We start from the raw sequence: 17,064 nt of genomic DNA, 5'->3' as shown, positions 1-17,064 counted from the left end.
CAGCCCTCCCTCGTATCTCCCCTGCTTTGGGCTGCCAGCTGGGCCTGTCCCCCGGGAAGGCTGTGGCTGCCCAGGCTGGTGCTGTCCAGCAGCGGGTCCTGCCGGGCTGACCCCGGGGGAGACTCCTGGGTCTAGGGTGGTAACAGGGAGCTGGTCGCAGAGGGAAGGGGACGTGTGACCCTGAGGCCACCCTGCCCGACCTTCCCTTGGTGGCCTGGGCAGCTCCTGGCAGGCCCTCTTGACCGATGACGCCTCTTTAGGGGCTTTTAGGGGAAGTGGAGGGGCGCTGTGTTCAGTGTGGGGTCTCCAAAGCGGGGTACGCGCACCCCCAGAGGCTGTAGAAGCTGATCAATGGGGTTGAGAAGAGAAAACAATAGTCCGTCCATCTAGATGAATGGTTTACTTCAAAAATGAAAGAGAAAGCTGTGCAACATTATTAAGGCTGAGTGCCGACGGACTCTGGCCTCCTGGGTTGTCCCGGGGATGGGGGCGTCGGGGGGTGGGAAGGGGCCCCTGGGGGAGGGGGGAGGATTGTGGAGGGGGGAGGGGGTATCTTAGCACATTGTAATTTACATGTGCCCACTGAGGGGAACTGAGAGATTCTGTTACCGAGAGTAAACGAACTCTCGCGAGAAGGGCAAGTGGCTTTAAAACATCGTTGAAAGGAACCTTGGGCCGGAGCCGACACTAACGTGGAAATCACGGTGAGCGGCCCCAGGTGGCACAGCCGGCCCTTCCCCGAGCCCTGGTAGCAGCTCGCTGTCAGCCACGTGCTTTAAGCAGATCTGCCAAAGCGTTGGTCAGAATTGAAATTGTCCAGAACACTACAGGACTTTACATCCTTAATCATTCATGGTGAGTGTTGCCTCCAGTGGATACTGTGCCATGAGAGAATAACAAGACCTTAAAAAACATTCTTAGTTTCATCTTTATCTTGTCCTTCAGAATCTTCTTTTTTGGGTGCCTTACTTTGTACATAATATGATAATATTATTATTATTTGTACATAATATGATAATAGTACCTAGATAAAACAAGATCATCAGAACTTGTGTGGAAGTGTGAACAGCTTTTTGCCCCCGGGGAAGAGTGGGTCACACAGAAGCTTGAGGATGGCTGACCTCAGACTTCACGAGCCTCAGAATCACGGGTGGCTTGTAAAGACACAGGTCGCTGGGTCCACCCCAGGGGGTCTGGTTCAGGAGGTCTGGGATGCGATGTGAGAATTTGCAGGTTCCCAGGCGATGCTGCTGGTCTGGGGAGACTCTGGACTGTAAAAGTGACCACAGCCTGAGGGAACACACTCTGAAGGTGAGTGAGACCCACCTCTGCCATGTCACCTTCCTCGCAGTGAAGACAAGTGTCCCCCTGAATGCCAGTGACGCCCCCAGCCTGCCACGCTGCCCTGACGTCGCCCTCAGAGGTGGATTCCTTCACCTGAGGTTTCACAACCACCTCTAGAAAGGGAGGATCTGGAAACAGCACTCAGGACTGCCTGGCTGCCTGGGGCAGGGAGTGGGGAGCAGGGCCCTGTAGCGTATCTCCTGGCCTTGCCCTGAGGACACGGGACTGGGTAGCTCAGGCTCTGGTGGCTGAGACACCTGATGGATCGCCTGCATGGCCACACACTAGCTTTTGACCTCAAATCTTCCAGAAGATAATATAGGTGCAACAGGACCAAAAAAGTCGTACGATTTCTCCTGCTCTTGCTGCCTTCTAAGAAGGGTGTGTCTTGCTGGGTGAAGGCTCTTGTTGCCTGGTCAGTGAAGCGGTGGGTCTGTGAGGGTGGAGGGCCTGAGCTGACCTGCGAGGGAAGGGGGGCCGTGGCAGGAGCTGAGCGGCTAGGAGGGTGCTGGGAGAGGGAGGGTGGAGGAAGCTGTGGCCAGTGCAGGGGAGATGCGAGAAGGGAGCTGGGAGCCCTGGGGGGGCGGGCCGCACGCTGCTCCTCTGTGCCCTCCACACCCTCAGCATTAAGGGCAGGGGCTGGAGGCTGAATCCCGCACCCACATCTGCTGCCAAGGCTGGCACAGCATGAGCCTTCCCGGCTCCCTCTGCCCCGGGGCTCCCTCCCGCACATAGTCATATCCAGCTTTTTTTTTTTTTCACACCTATTTTTCTAGGGGATGCTTGAAATCCGGAAGCAGTAACACATCAAGGGATGCAGTTTCAATGGCAGGATTTCTAGCACAGGCTGGGCCATAAAGAGTCAGTGTCTTATAGTGGACCCCAATCACATCCACGTACATACGGGCCGTGTGCTTCTGAGGGAAGGTCCACTGTACTATCGCTTTTCTGCACCTGCCTACATTGGCTGCCAGTGAAAAGTATTAAGATTCCAGCCCCAAGCACGCAGCCTACAGGGAGAAGGGAACAGGCTGCCCTGGGCTCCTTCCCAGCCCCCGGTGCACCTGGGCTGGTGCTGCCCTGCCGGGGGAAATGGGAGCCCCGGGCTCCTTCCTGCTCTAGCCCTCTTCCTCGAGGGGCCCGAGGTTTAGGGTGAATTAAGGAGCCTCCTTTACCTACAACTTGGTGCCCAGAAGGGACCGGTGTGGAGACAGCCAGGGGGACCTGGGTCCAGATCCTCGGGCCCTGCACTGAGCCTCAGTTCCTTGATCTGTGAAATGGGGTGGTGAGGGTGCTCAGTGCAGATGGTCACGAGGATGAAGCGAATGTGTGTGAAGTGCCGGAAATTTTGGCTGCTCCCTTGTATCCTTATTATGTGCTGATCCAATTTGACTAAACTCCAGAAAACCCCTGTGGGTCATTCCACTGAGAGGTAATCACGGAGAATCCTATCCTGGTGGTCCTGGGGGCATCTGAAGGTAAGAGGCATTAACTCATTCACTCATCCACGCACAAATAAATATCGAGTGCCGATTGCATGTCGGACAATAAACTAATAAACATATAAGAAGAAATGGTGATAAAAGCTTCTCTGGAAGGGCTATTCATGCAGAAGGGTCTTGGGGCTCCCGTGGGTCTCCATGGAGACTGCACTGCTGGGTGGGGTGAGGACGGGGCACATAGTGGGCACTGAAGGTAGATGGAAGCCTATTTCCACCCCCAGGCAAAGAGCGGAAGAACCACAGAGGGGTTGCCAGGCCTAAGGGCCCAAGTGAGACAGAGGGAGGCCGAGGCTGGAGGGGCTGGTCCAGTCTCTTCCTTGCTCTGGGTGGGGGTGAGAGGCTGCTGGTCTGCACACATCCCTCCTGGAGTCATCCTGGAAACCTAGTCGGGGTTTTGGACTCAGACCTGGATGCAAACCCTGCTCCCTGGCTCTGCCTGGGGAAAGTCAGTTTAGTGCTCTGAGCCTCAGTTTTTCCATCTGTAAAATGGTGATAATTATATCTCCTTATTCACTCCACTCAGGAGAACCAAATGAGATTGTAAGAGGAAGCGCTTTCAGGATGACAGCATCATATACCCCATGTCTACCACGTGGCAGATCAAAGTGTCAGCCCATAGAAGCGATCTCCTCCTCCGTTGGGCTTTTATATTTAAAGAACAACAAAGCAATAACAAAAGCCCTCAAAGGTAACAGCATCATGGAGCAATCTGACCTTTCAGCCTCCTCATGGTGGGGCATGGAGCCTACAGATGGATGTGGGGAGAAGAAAAATTTGAATATCGGTGTAGCTGTGCGCCAGAAAGGGGAACAGTCACTTCCCCCTCAGCTGGCCAGCAAACACCGGCATTAAAGCCACAGCTCTCGTGAGGTCCCAATGGCTCCAGCGGTGATCCAGATGCAGAGGTTGCTCCGACAGCCCGGTGGGCAGCTGCCCCCTTCTAGGCGGGCCCAGGGGACGGTGCCGAGACTGCAATGGCCAGACTGCAGACAGCAGTGACCTGTCTGCATTCCCCACTCACTGCCTGGGGCACTAGGTGGTCTCCTGCTCACTCTTTCCGCCCCCGCTCCTCCTTTCTGCAGAGCCTTGACCCACAAAGCACAGCCCTGACCGGAGACACCTTAGAGCAAGGGTCTGGCTCTACTTTTGTATGCTTATGAGCTAAGAATGGTGAAAATGCTTCTCAAAAGAAGAATAATATTCTGTGATATGTGATAATATGAAATTCAAATGTCAGTGTCCATAAGTAGTAATTTGTTCATTTGTTATGTAGTCTACGGCTGCTTTCCATGCTACCGTGGCAGAGTTGAGTAGTTGTGACCGAGACTGTGTGGCCTGCAAAACCTAAAATATTTATTATCTGGCCCTTTACAGAAAAAATTTGATGATCTCTGAGAAACTTTCCTTCCAGGAGCATTTGCACTTTAATTCACACTCATGTCTTAAGCAAAAGAGATGAAGCTCTAATGGTGGAATTTAGGCATCTATCTATGACAGGTGGCTTCCTTTGACTGAACTATCCAGGGGAGGGTGTCGAGTGTAGGGGGGGTGCGTGGAATAGAGCCAGGTAACAAAGAGGCAGAGGCAGAGGCAGCAGGATGTTGAATAGAAGACTGGAGTTTCTAATCCCAACTTCAACTAACTAATAATTATGTGATTTTGAGCAAAAAGGCTTTTCACGTCCTGGTGCTTTTCTCATCCATCCAAGATCTGCCCTCTTGACCTCAAACAGGAAGGTAACAGCTGTGAAGTGTTTTGAGACCCAAAGCATCACTCCAACACAAAGATCGGCCGATTCCAGTGCCTCCCGAGAAGGTACATTTCTTCCTTCCAAGGCAAGGGAAAAGAAGGTGTCTGCAGGTGTAGCTACCCTGTTCTCATCCCAAATCAAGACCCTTGGTTTGAGGACAAGACTATTATAGATCCTTGGCATTTGTACAGCTGGCATTTTAGCCATTCCCAGAAGGTCCTTGACGGGTGTATCTTCCATTTCGTAGGGGCACAGATCTGCGTTACTCACTTGCTCCTGAGTGAATCTAGTGGATGGTCCGGCACCCTCATCCAAGATGGCTCACTGTTCTCTTGTTATAACAGACATAGTAACTAATTAAGTGATTAAAAACGTCCTTTGTAAATAAGTGCTCTGTATTCATGACATTGGCCCTCTCGAAAGTCTCAGGAGAGACTATGCATGAGGGACGTGGGTCTCCAGTAAAGTGTTTATTTGCAGTCAGGAGACTGGCCTGTGACAGCCATCTCCAGAATCTGTCCAACATGCCTTGAAGAACAGCCCCAGGAAGTGGCTTCCTTTTATGGCCGTCTTAGTTTCCAGTTCCTAGAAACAGCTGATTCCAACGGCACCCGATGACTACATGTCACCTGAGGGGGCCTGAGGCCAGGAATGGTTGACAACCACATTTTACTTGGACATCAAAGCGCGTTGCAGTCTGAACTGCAACCGCACCCTGCAGTGGTCCCAGAGCCTGCAGCAGAATTTGCACCTGGTTTATTTCCCTTCCACCCAGGCAACATGTGTGCTCTTAAAAATGCGCACCACACCCGAGTCCACGCCAAAGACAGTTGCAACAAATTGCACCACCTGGATTTTTTGGTTTGTAATAGCTAGCCTATGTTGGCAGTGCAAGTTGGCCAGTTGTGTGCTATTTTAAACCCTTCCTACTCTTTTTCTTCTCTGTGCCAAGGGCACACAAAGCTGCCCAGAGGAAGGAATTTAGTCAGCATTAGAAGAATGCACTGAAGTCCTGTTTCCTAAACTCTAGGGGAGATCTGAGTGGGAGGGGAAGACCTGGCTAGCAGGACAGAACCTGTTTTCTGTCTTTTTTCCCCAGGCCAGTAGCTGGGTCCAGCTGACACATGCTAGTGGGAGGGGCGCGGGCAAGGGAAGGGAGTGGAGGCGCTTTTCCGGAGGATTCATCCCGGCCCAGGGTTTTCAGCTGCCACCCTCGCAAGCCTCATCCCTCTGCCTGGACAGGTCCAATGGGCCCAGGCAGAATGGGCTGCAGGTGAGACCGGTCATCCCCCTGCCCTCACCAGAAGCCCCAGCCCGGGCCAGAAACCTGATGGAACCTAGCTGCTCTCTTTATTTGACCCTCCAGTCAAGTATCTGGACTGCTGGGCCGAAGGTCATCTTTTTCTCTGACGTCTCTGCCTGGTGAGTCTCAGAAAGTATACAGTTTTTTCTCTCCTCGTCACCTCCCCCTTTTGTGAAATGGCACGTGGATCCCACTCCAACCCTGAACAGGGCCGTCCTCAGGCCCGTCCTGCCGCATCCTAGCAGGATGGGGGTCCCCTCCAGGCCCTTGTAAGGCCTCCAGGATGTGAAAACACAGGGTGTCTCTGGGGATGGTGGGAGGGCAGTGGTGTAGGATGGAGTCCACCCTAAGAGAGGCCCCACGCTGCTCGTACCTGCCAAGGGGGCCCTGCAGGCGACAGGACGCCATGTGTGACCCAGCTCTCCCTGCAGGGCCCGCACGTGCTTGGTGACATGGAGTAATGGACGCACAGATGTCCAGGAGAGTCTGCTTGCTATGGACACCGTGGAATAGAGAGGTACTTTTTATGAATAAAATATTTCCTACCCAGGGACTCTGTTTTACCATAATTAAAGCTGGCTGTGAATCCAGCCAGCTTTAGATGCCGCAAACGTCCTGAGGGAAGGAAGGCTCCGGGTCGGCACCGTGGGAGGTTGTTCCAACCAAATGGGCAGCCTGGGCTCAGCTTCCCCGAGCGTTGCTCTCGCCTCAGAGCCTCCTGGTTTCCAGTTCTGGAAGCCTCGCTGAGTCCCATTTCCCCCTCCTCTGCAAAACGGGGGCACCGCCCTGCCTCTGGGACTGGCAGAAGGGTCAAAGATAAAAATATAAGGAACTCGTTCTTATATTATTGGAAAGAAAGTGAGGCATTTAAGTGAGGCATCAGAAGCCCCCGGGGGTGCGGACTCTGAGAGCCGAAGGCCTCTCTCCCTGGCTCGGGCCTCAGCATCCCCGGCCGCACTGTCAAGGTTTCCCCCATTTGTGTCGTCTTTCCTGGTCAAAATATGATGTCTGTTACTCAGGCAGAACTTCTTGTCCCTCTTTTACCTGTGCAGCCTGTGAAGCCCTCAAGAACCTAGCCGTGGGGAAGTCCAGGCACTTTCAAATGAGGAAGGGGTTCCCAGAAGCCCAAGGAAGGTGGCCAACAGCTGTAAATTTCTCTCATGACACAGCTTCGCAGACAGTGAGAGTGTGAAGGGGTCTCCAAGACTTGGATCCCACCTGCCTCAAATGAAAGTATGTGATATGTGATAAATAGCTTCCAGGCTCATCGATTTTACTCTTGGAAGTGTATGGGGGAAGTTTAGTAATTTAAGGTATTTTAATATCCTATATGGATGTTTGGAAACTGCAAATTGTTCATGGATCAAGAGTAAACACAAAGGGACTTCCCTGGGGGTCCAGTGGGTAAGACTCCGCGCTCCCAGTGCAGGCGGCCTGGGTTTGATCCCTGGTCAGGAAACTAGATCCCGCATGCCGCAACTAAGACCTGGTGCAGCCAAATAAACAAATAAATAAATTAACCACAAGGCTTCAAAGAAATTTCGGGCTTGCGGCTTAACAAGGCCAGCTTGGGAGAGTGTAATGCCCTCATCCTCACCTCCTCCACACAGCCTCGCTGGGCCCATCCTCACCAGCTGAATCAGGACCTCAGGGGTGAGGTCCAGCACCAGCGCATCTAAAAAGGCTCCCAGGCGACTCTCATGTTCAGGTAGAATTAGCAGCGCCAGCTCAAGGGTGTTGACTCTTAGGTGGAAAGGTCTGGAAGGCACTCCCTTATCGATGGTTTCTGGTCTCTTCGTAGATGAGCTAGTGATTTCTTCAAGATCTAAGTGATACAGTGACAAATCTACTGGGGAGCTTTGCTGGGTCAAACCAGTGTTAATATCATGCCGTAGAGCGTGAGGATGTCTCGGGGTTCGCTCCAGATGAACTCGGCACTGCACAGCGCACCCAAGATGCAGGTACAGACCTGCCAAAGAGGAACAAGATCTCACACTTAGGTGGCTTTTTCCACCTTTTGATAATGGGGAGCAAATGAATCTAAGGATGTCTCTCAAAGCCTTGTAAAGGTAAGACAGCATCCCCCAACCCCTCCTGAGGCCTGCAAGTGATGCTTCCTTCATGGAACCAGGGTCAGATGGGAAAATCACAGAAAAATGAGGCTTCCCAGAGGGCTGCAGATGTCCTAAGTTTTCAGATAAATTCTTGGCACCCGGAACATGGATTCTTAGGCAGCTTAGTTCTTCATTGTTTGTTCCACAAACAACATAGTATCTTTCACCAGATAGATTCTGAGGCAACTTGATGGAGCTGCCAGGTTTATGGACAGTGTGTCCTTGGTGGCAAGTGCAGTAGAGGGAGGGTCTGGATAGCTATAAGGCCTGTCCTTGGAGAAGAGTGGTCTGGGGCCTGGCAGCAGAGAGACCTCTAGAGGACCTGGCAAGTGTGAGAGACAGCTTTTTAAGAAGGGGGCCTGAGGCTCAGGAATACTGACTGTGGCATCTCAAGTTAGAATGTGAGCTACCGGAGGGCAAGGAATCAGTACAGAGCAGGGGTGAAGAATGTAGGTGTCAGAATCCCACCAACCTGGGCTGAATGACAGTTCTGCCCCTCACTGTGTGACCTTGGCAAGTTCATTCATCCGAGGTGGTCTTCTTACCTGTAAGATGGGGTGCTACTTCCCCCACAGAGTTTAAGTATTAAATGCGACTGTAGGTAAAACATTTAGTAGCATGCTTAACTCAAGTACTCATAGATGGTTATTTTAGCCATTTAAAAGTGTTTTTCTGTCACTTGCCCATAGAATGTCTAGTATGTCCAACTTGCTCAAGTTGACTGGCTAAGCGAGGGCTTGGTCGAATGTTTATCTAATAAACTCAAATGTTCTTCTAAAGCGGTGGTTCTCACTTTGTTGTACACCTGAAACGAACACATTGTAAATCAACTATACTACAGTAAAATTAAAATATTTTTAAAAAAGCAGTGGTTCTCCAAAAAACTAAGACTAAACTTTCTTTGGGTTATTTGTATGGAAATATGTTCATATAAATGTTTCAGACATTACATGAAATTCCTAAAAATCTTATATGTTCTGCTATAATGTTATAAGTCATAATTCTAGTTATTACTTTAAAATGTATATCTCAGAAATAACTAAATTTCCTTGTCAATTGCATTATTATGAACTTTCATCAAATCTTTAACCGTGGTCATTTTTTGTTTTTTGTCATTTACAGACAGTTCTGGGTGTACTCTGATGCTTTTGCAAAAATGTTCCTCCCATAAAAGGGTTTCATCTTCAAGGAATTCATGGAAAAGACTCTGACAAGTACAGGTTTCTGGTAACTGACTGTACTGCTGAAATGAATGAATAAGCATTTTCAGAACTCTAATGGAAAACTGATGAGCTCATAAAAGTGCTAACAAAAGAGCAAGATGAAAAACAAATTAATTACATGGGACTGAGTGAACTGATGAGGATGATTATAACTTTTGTGACTTTCTGTTTGAATAAAAAAAAAGAGTTCTTAAAAAAGAAAAAAGCAGTGGTTCTCAATCAGGGGCAATTTTGCCCCCCAGGGTACAATTGGCGATGTCAAGGCATTTTGGATTGTCACAACTGTGTGTGTGTGTGTGTGTGTGTGTATGTGTGTACAACTGATGTCTGGTAGGTGGAGGGCAGAGATGCTGCTAAACAATGCACAGGACAGTGCCCCCCTCCCCGGTTATTCAGCCCCAAATGTCAACAGTGCTGAGGTTGAAAGTCACTGATGTAAAGGGAGAAGCTAAGGTTCGCCCACTCAGACGAGGGGAGGTGGGGAAGCAAATGGGATCCCCAGGTCTGGGATCTGGCAGCAAATGAAATTTCCTGCACACATCCCTGGAAGAGGAACCCTCTTCTCAATTAGGATACCTTTAGCAGTTATCACTCACAGGGTTAAGTTACAGAAACTGGATTCAGAGTTAAGACTCATCAGGTCAGTGGACTGATTTAAATAGTTTTTTTGGTAAGATGCGAAAAAGCAATAGAAATTAGAGGGTCAGAACGGGAAAGCAGCTGGGGGCCGAAATGTGGTCCAGGAAAAAGAAAGGGCATCACATAGTAATAAAATAGATGAGGCCTGTCTCCCATTTTTTATTTTCTTTCTAGGATAAAGCAAATTACATACTAAGAGACTACAAGTAAAGGCAAGTTTCCATGATTGTGGAAAGACTAATTCCTCAAAAAGTCAACAGTAATCTGGCTGGGCCAATATCTGCTCATGCTTTGGTCTCAAAGAAGAAATTAAAAACCTAAGTAAAACTCCTGGTTCAACCACAGTTTCAGCCGATTTTGACGTTCCATTTGCTGGTCAGAGCACTTTAGTGCCCAATTTGAGTCCACAAATCAATTTTGAAAGAAGACATGGTACCTTAATCTAGCCCAAGTCCTTCATGGGCATGACAGTTCGAGAATAAAAATGAACTGTATTATATTAGGAAATGCTGCTGAAATCTTTTGATTGGCATGCCCAGGAATTAGAGGACCACTGCGTTAAATGAAAAATGCTCACACCACAGTTGTAAGCAACTCATGAAACATTTTGCACGAAATCTTCCTGAAAATGCTTTAGATTTGGGGATTTTTATCTTTACCTTAAGCCAGCTACTTGGACTCTTAAGCCTCAGCTTTTTTTTTTTCTCTGCAAAATGGAGGTAATAGTCCCTACACCCGTAGGGCTGTGGTAAAGATTAAATAAGATAACTTACCTGAGTTCACTTCGTACAAACTGGTTCACCCAACTAAAGGTAGAGCTCTAAAATCCGAAGGCTTTTTGCTTTTACTTCACGTTGCTCTCAGCAGCACCTCAACATTTTCTTTCAGGGTCATGCTGGGTTTTACAAAGAGCCAGAACAAGAGGGAGGCTGCCAAGGAGGGCAAATTATTTCACAGTATCTCTAGGTCTCAGTTTCTTACTTGGATTTCATGTAGGTAATCATTTCCATTTACAGATAAGGAAAATGATATTCAAAGAACATAATCTGCAAAGCATGGCATTAGATGCCCTTTACTGAAACCAGAAAATAAGGGAACTTGAACTGAAATAGAGTCCAAAGCTAGAAAATAAGCTTTTGTCGGCCTAGCCCGGGAGCAGTTTCCAAATGACCAGGAAAGCATGGGAAATGACTGAAAATCAGATGTGCTCTAAAAGGTGGCACCCAATTCCCTTCAGTGCTTTAAGCGGATTTAAAGACCTCAGAGAGAGACTTGGAGTCCAACTGAGTCCATGTTTTACATGGAAGGGTTTACCTACAGGTGCCCAAATGGTGGTACGGTGGAAGGGATCACAGAGAATGCTGCTATTCCTGGGGAAAGTTAAAAAAGATCGGGGTGAGAGTTGAAGGGAGGCTACTGAAAAGGTTGAGGAAATGGAATAGAACATTTAGAAAGACTTGTCTACTAGTAAAGAAGGTAAAAATAAAGGAACCATTTCTGTAATCCTTGACCACAAATAGAATCTTTGATATGAGGGTTTATTTTCCAAAAAGTACTAGGCATCACTTGCTTGAGAAGAAAACATATAAAATATGATCCTGAGGCAAGAGTCCTCACCTCAAGCACATGAGAATAAGATCTCAGTGGTTTTCACGTTGCTCAAGAAAAGCCACTGGCAACAGGCCAGGAAAATTAGACATGTTTGGAGTTTGCTCTTTTAACTTCCAATGAGATGGTGGCTCTCGGAATATGAATTCTGAGAACCTTCATCTGTGCAATGAAAAGACAAACTTAGGAAGATATGTCCAGCCTCTAGATAACTGGAAGTACCAGAATTAAAAAGAAACATCCTCGACAATATCATTGGGTGAGAATAAATGTGCAGTTTCCAAGAAGTTCAAATTCAGCAATGTACAGAATAACAAAGGAAAGTTGCTATTTAATCCAAATACAACCGAGAACCAATTCACGGTCCATTCTTGGTTCTTATCGATAGAGGGGAAAAAAAAAGTCCTTAACTGAGGTAGCACAGACTGTTTTAAGAAAGTAGCTTTAAGAGAAACCCACGCAATTACTTTTACACATATACAATTCTTAAAATGTCCAACAAGTTCTTGTTGTAGCCTCCACCAATGTGGAAGAAATGCACTAGCCCATCTCTCCAGTTTTTCTCTGTGGTCTTACTTTCAGAAAATCTTACTTTACGAAGAATTCCAATAACAATTTCTTAATAGTAGTAGGTTTGGCTATTTCTTATTAACACATCAATATATTAAAAATTGTCACCTAATAGTGAACCTCAGAGACTTTAAATCTAGGTAACTTACAAATATTTATCATTAGCGAAATCCATAAGCTATCAAGTATTCCCGCATTCCTTGTGGAAATCTTAGCTCTCTAGTTTTAGATTTATCTTTAAAGTACAATGCCTAATTTCCATACTTTAGCATTTTACATCTATGACTCAAGCAGACTTGAAACCACTACCCCATTCAAGTCTCTTGTTGAAATGCCTTGGTAATTCCCTTGAATTTGCAGTACCAGATCGTGTAAAAATTCCACTGTAATGTCATGGAATAGATATGAACCTCGGTGCTTTAAAATAGAGAAATACCTATAATTTATTTTCATTTTAAATAATCATTACATTCTTATAGTTCCAGGATCACATTTTTAAAAACCCCTCAAATTTTCATTTTGAATAGAGGCTAATGATTGTTGACTTATGCAAGAACATTCCACTTGAACAGAACTCCATCTGACTGTCTCTGGCATAGGTCATCTCTATATTTTGAGGTTTTATACAGCCTTTAAGTTGGTGGGACTGATTTTTCCCATCTTGGTTTTCAAAATTAATATATGCAGTAAATTATGCATGACACTGCTAGAGGCTTTAGGTGAACATTGAGATGTTGCTGGTAGGCATTAAACAAAGATTTATATAATCTTGGCCTTCATTGACTGTTCTTTTTTTAAAAATTTATTTTATTGAAGTATAGTTGATTTATTATGTTGTGTTAATTTACTTTCTTCTTAAATGAGCAAGCTTCTTATTACTAAGCTAATTCTTTTCAGTTTTTTATTGTTGTGTATTCAGCTGAATATTGTAGCTCCTTCCTAAGACTTTCACACTTAAAAAGGTATTTTTGCATACGCTCTTACAAAGATTGACGATTTATCACTTTAAACACAAAGGCAGCAGGAACTCATTTAGGTGTCAGGTGACAAACATCGCCATTTCCCATGAGCCCTCTAAAAAACACCCTGAGGGCCTAGAAATGTGGTTTCTCTTCAGCTGTTTTCCTCTTTTGCCTTCCAATCCCCATCTCTGATCACTGAACTCTATTTTCTGTTTAAGACACCTAACCACTTCTCCCTATGGAAGCTCTCTTGCACTGCTGTACAAATGATACTTATAAAACCAGATGAACATTAATATGGATACAGCATAGAAAATCCCCAAATGGCAAGAAAATTTAACATTCGTAACTTTCAATTATTTCACATGGTCAGCTGAAGACACTTACTAGGAATAATTACTCAGACACTCAAATAGGAAGGTATGGCAGCTTAAAGAGAACAGCTATTCTTAATCTTTATTAAATGGAATCTCCTTATTACATTTCTCAATGTCCTTCCCTAGTCCATCAATGCTCCACTGCCTACAGTTACTTAACCACTAATAGAAAATGGCTACGGTATGGAATAGCCATAAAACAGATTATTACTGCAACCACTAAATCATGCTGTGGAAGTATAGCGACATGGAAAATATGCTCACAATATACAGGCATACCTTGTTTTATTGCGCTTTGCTTTATCGCACATTTTTACAAATTCAGGGTTGGTGGCAACCCTGCATCGAACAAGTCTATCAGTGCAATTTTTCCAATAGCATTTGCTCACTTTGTGTGTCACATTTTGGTAGTTCTCGCAGTACTTCTAACTTTTTCATTATTTTGTTATGGTGATCTGTGATCCTTGATGTTACTGTTGTAATTGTTTTGGGGTGCCATGAACCGCGCCCATATAAGATGGCAAGCTTAATTCATAAATGTTGTGTGTTCTGACTGCTCCACCAGTGGGCTGTTCTCCCATCTCTCCCACTCCTTGGGCCTCCTTATTCCCTGAGACACAACAATTTTGAAATTAGACCAATTAATAACCTCTAAGTGTTCAAGTGAAAGGAAGTCACATGTCTCTCACTTTAAATCAAAAGCTAGACATGACGTTTAGTGAGGAAGGCATGTCAAAAGCAGAAACAGGCCGAAAGCTGGTCCTCTTGTGCCAGTTAGCCAAGTTGTGAATTCGAGGGAAGAGTTCTTGAAGGAAATCCAACCGGCCACAACATTCCCTTAAGCCAAAGCCTAATCCAGAGCAAGGCCCTAACTCCCTTCAATTCTATGAAGGCTGAGAGAGGCGAGGAAGCTGCAGAAGAAAAATTCGAAGCTAGCAGAGGTTAGTCCATGAGGTTTAAGGAAAGAAGCCGTCTCCATAATATCAAAGTGCAAGATGAAGCAGCAAGTGCTGATGTAGAAGCTGCAGCAGATTATCCAGAAAATCTAGGTAAGGTAACTAATGTGGGTGGCTATATTAAACACAGATTTTCAATGTAGATGAAACAGCCCTATATTGGAAGATGTCATCTAGGACTTTCATAGCTAAAGAGAAGTCAATGCCTGGCCTCAAAGTTTCAAAGGACAAGCTGACTCTCTTGCTAGGGGCTAATGCAGCCAGTGACTTTAAGTTGAAAGCAATGCTCATTTACCATTCCAAAAATCCTAGGGCCCCTAAGAATTATGCTAAATCTACTCTGCCTGTGCTCTTTAAACGCAACAAAGCTTGGATGGTAGCACATCTATTTACAGCATGGTTTACTGAATATTTTAAGCCCACCATTGAGGCCTACAGCTCAGAAAAAAAAGATTCCTTTCAAAATATTACTGCTCATTGACAATGCACTTGGTCACCCAGGAACTCTGATGGAGATGTATAATGAGATTAACACAACATTCTTTCTGCAGCCCATGGATCAAGTAGTTTCAACTTTCAAGTCTTATTTTTTAATAAACATTTTGTTAAGGCTATAGCTGCCATGGCTAGCGATTCCTCTGATGGATCTGGGCAAAGTCGATTGAAAACCTGGAAAGGGTTCTAGATGCCATTAAAAACATTCATGATTCATGGGAAGAGAACAAAATACCATTAACAGGAGTTTGGAAGAAGTTGATTCCAACCCTCATGGATGACTCTGAGGGGTTCAAGACTTCAGTGGAGGAAGTAACTGCAGATGTGGTGGAAACAGCAAGAGAGGTAGAATTAGAAGTGGAGCCTGAAGGTGTGACTGAATTGCTGCAATCTCATGATAAAACTGTACTGGAGGAGGAGCTTCTTACGGATGAGCAAATAAAAAGGTCTCTTGAGATGGAATCTACTCCTGGTGATACTGTAAAGATTGCTGAAATGACAAAGGATTTAGAATATGACATAAACTTAGTTGATAAAGCAGCATGGGGTTTGAGAGGACTTACTCCAAATTTGAAAGAAGTTCTACTGTGGGTAAAATGCTAGTAAACAGCATTGCATGTTACAGAGAAATCTTGCATGAAAGGATGTCAATTGATGTGGCAAACTCTACTGTTATTTTAAGAAATTGCCACAGCTGCCCCAATCTTCAGTAACCACCACCTTGATCAGTCGGCAGCCATCAACATAGAGGCAAGACCCTCCAGCACCAGCAAAAAGATTATGACCCATTGAAGGCTCAGATGATGATTAGCATTTTTTAGCAATGAAATATTTTAAAATTAAGGTATGTACATTGTTTCTTCAACACAATGCTATTGCACACTTACTAGACAACAGTATAGTGTAAACATAACTTATATGTGGTGGTCTTGAACTGAACTCACATTTCCGAGGTATGCCTGTATTATAAATATTCCTAACCTGCATTATTTATAAAAAGTTTTGGAATGAGAAATAATCTGAAGTATAATAACATTCCTGTACCTTTTTTTTTTTTTTATACATCGGAGCATAGTTGCTTTATTACGATTAGTTTCTGCTGTACAGCAAAGTGAATCAGCTACACGTATACATACATTCCCTCTTCCTTGGATTTCCTTCCCATTTAGGTCACTACAGAGCAGTGAGTAGAGTTCCCTGTGCTATACAGTCGGTTCTCGTTAGTTATGTTTTATACACAGTAGTGCATATATGTCAATCCCAATCTATCCCACCCCCCCTTTCCCCCTTGGTATCCATATGTTTGTTCTGTCTCTATTTCTCCTTTGCAAATAAGTTCATCTATACCATTGTTCTAGATTCCACATATAGGCATTAATATATTTTTCTCTTTCTGACTTACTTCATTCTGTATGACAGTCTCTAGGTCCATCCACGTCTCTGCAAGTGGCACAATTTTGTTCCTTTTTATGGCTGAGCAATATTCTGTATCTGTTTTCTAAACCTAAGTATTCTAGCCTTTTTCACTCTTGCTAAAAACCTACTTTGCAAGGGGATTCTTTTGATAAAATCCTTTACAGAAAGAATTATGTTATCATTATAGTAACTAAGCTGCTAGCTGATCCAAATGTTTTCAGTTTAGCATCTGGCCTCCAAGGTTTTGTGAATGGAATGTCAAGTTCTTCTCAATAGGTTTGTCTAATTCTGGATTATCCACACTGCAGATTATCCAGTGTGGTGCAGCAATTCCCTGGTAACACAGGTCCATGGGGTTCCTGGAGCCTCTCCCACAGTATGTCCTTAAACAAGAAAATGAATGTGGGCATGTGAGGAAAGGCAGATTCAGACGGAGACCTTGGGTAAGTGCTTATCAGTTTTGCTAACATTACTTTCAGACAAAGTTTTGGCTTCCTCTGGCAAGGAAAGCCTCCAAAAGTAGATTGTTTTTCAAGGTCCCCTGAAAGATCTTGACCTTATATTAGGTAAAGGTCAAATTCATATTCACCGTTCATTCAATCTATGCTGGAATTGTATAAATACTAAAACACACTCAAATAATTTAACTTTCATACTTCTGGAGGCTAATCCTAAAACTAGTAAAATGATTCTATAGGGCAACGATCCTGCCCATCAAATCTATATATTCCAGAGTTGTCTAACACAGCCTGAGAATTTGTCCAAAACTTACGATGAAAAGACTTCCTATGGCTAATACCTCTAA

General features: G+C 45.3%; 1 long non-coding RNA gene across 4 annotated transcripts; it reads left to right on the top strand.

The window, feature by feature from the left end:
- The first annotated feature begins 563 nt into the window (after positions 1–563).
- On the top strand, positions 564–15,852 carry LOC309639445. Of its 4 annotated transcripts, none has more exons than XR_014251648.1 (4): positions 564–2,822; positions 3,370–6,018; positions 6,331–6,416; positions 6,952–15,852. It is a non-coding gene; the product is annotated as an uncharacterized lncRNA (long non-coding RNA). The 4 variants fall into 4 exon arrangements; XR_014251649.1 differs by having other exon boundaries at positions 564–3,534; positions 4,579–6,018; XR_014251650.1 differs by having other exon boundaries at positions 564–6,018; positions 6,952–7,132; positions 7,701–15,852.
- The last annotated feature ends 1,212 nt before the right edge of the window (positions 15,853–17,064 follow it).

The sequence above is a fragment of the Balaenoptera physalus genome, assembly GCF_965194825.1.
Source record: "Balaenoptera physalus genome assembly, chromosome: 12".
In the NCBI taxonomy this organism is placed as follows: domain Eukaryota; kingdom Metazoa; phylum Chordata; class Mammalia; order Artiodactyla; family Balaenopteridae; genus Balaenoptera; species Balaenoptera physalus.
Note: the sequence above shows the minus strand (reverse complement) of the source record. Positions and strands in the feature narration are given on the sequence as shown.